Genomic DNA, 1,378 nt, shown 5'->3' with positions numbered 1-1,378 from the left:
CACGTCGAGTAAATCTATTCTTGTAATAGAAGACATTGATTGTTCACTTGATCTTACGGGCCAAAGGGAGAAGAAGGAGAAGAAAAACGACGAAAAGAAGGAAGAAAAGGATAAGGATCCCGTTAAGGCGGAGATGAAGAAAAGGGATGCAAATGACCAGAGTAGTCAGGTGACGTTATCCGGGCTTCTTAATTTCATTGATGGGCTATGGTCAGCTTGTGGCGGGGAAAGGATAATTGTTTTTACGACGAACTATGTAGACAAGCTGGATCCTATGTAGACAAGCTGGATCCTGCTTTGATTCGGAGAGGAAGGATGGATAAGCATATAGAATTATCATATTGTAGCTTTGAAGCATTCAAAGTTTTAGCAAAGAATTATTTGGACCTTAAATCTCATCATCTTTTTGGCAGGATTGATATCCTGTTACAGGAAACCAAAATGACTCCTGCAGATGTTGCCGAAAACCTGATGCCCAAATCAACTGAAGAAGATGGGGAAGCTTGCTTGGTGAGATTGGTCGAGGCTCTAGAAGAAGCAAAAGTGAAGGCCGAGGAAGAAGCAAAAAAGAAGGCAGAGGAAGAAGCAAAGGCTAAGGCCGAGGAAGAAGCAAAAGCGAAAGCTGAGGAAGAAGAGAAGCTAAAGGCTGAGAAAGAGAAAGAAGAAAATGGTAAAGAAGGTGTCGAAGTTAATGAAGAAGCGAAAGAAAATGGTGAAGATAATAAACATTCGGAGACTAATGGTGTGAAAGAAAATGGAGATATCTCTCATTGACGATATGATATGAAAGTTGGGAGGGATCGAATGATTTGCAGCAAGAAAAAGGGTCACAATAGTTGGTTCAGTGCAGATATATCAAATAAATGTTGATATTGTAGTAGTGTTTTATTCACCTTTGTAGAAAAAATAACCAAAAAAAAAAAAAATGTTAGCTGTTTCATTTGTAGCCGGTCGATCTGGACTAGGTTTCATTGTAATCCAATTTTATTGTAAATAGTGTGATTAACTATGAAGTTGTGCTCATTTGAAAAAATTCTTCAGAAAAAACAGAATGCAGTTTTAAGAATGTTATACGCCGAGTTTGAAGTCCTAAATTTATGTTTAGACAGGTTCCTAAAGTCCTTGTCACTTGAATGCATAAAAATTGATCGATCACTTCAATGAGGAAATATGACCACAAACTAGTTGTGATTTGTCACAAGAAGACATGTCATGTCACATAGCCCCTATTTGACTCATATTAAAATTTGAGTTAAAGTCAAATAATCAATATTAACCACATTTTTCATGGATCCCACAACTTTTCAATGACATATTTCAAAAATTTCTATCAAAATCTACTAAAAATCTAATTTTAATCCCCATCAAACGTCATAAC

General features: G+C 36.6%; 1 pseudogene; it reads left to right on the top strand.

The window, feature by feature from the left end:
• The first annotated feature begins 6 nt into the window (after positions 1-6).
• On the top strand, positions 7-1,071 carry LOC111409174 (annotated as a pseudogene).
• The last annotated feature ends 307 nt before the right edge of the window (positions 1,072-1,378 follow it).

This window comes from Olea europaea, chromosome 14 (assembly GCF_002742605.1).
Source record: "Olea europaea var. sylvestris chromosome 14, O_europaea_v1, whole genome shotgun sequence".
Classification (NCBI taxonomy): domain Eukaryota; kingdom Viridiplantae; phylum Streptophyta; class Magnoliopsida; order Lamiales; family Oleaceae; genus Olea; species Olea europaea.
The sequence above is the reverse complement of the archived record's forward strand: the minus strand, read 5'-3'. Positions and strand labels throughout refer to the sequence as shown.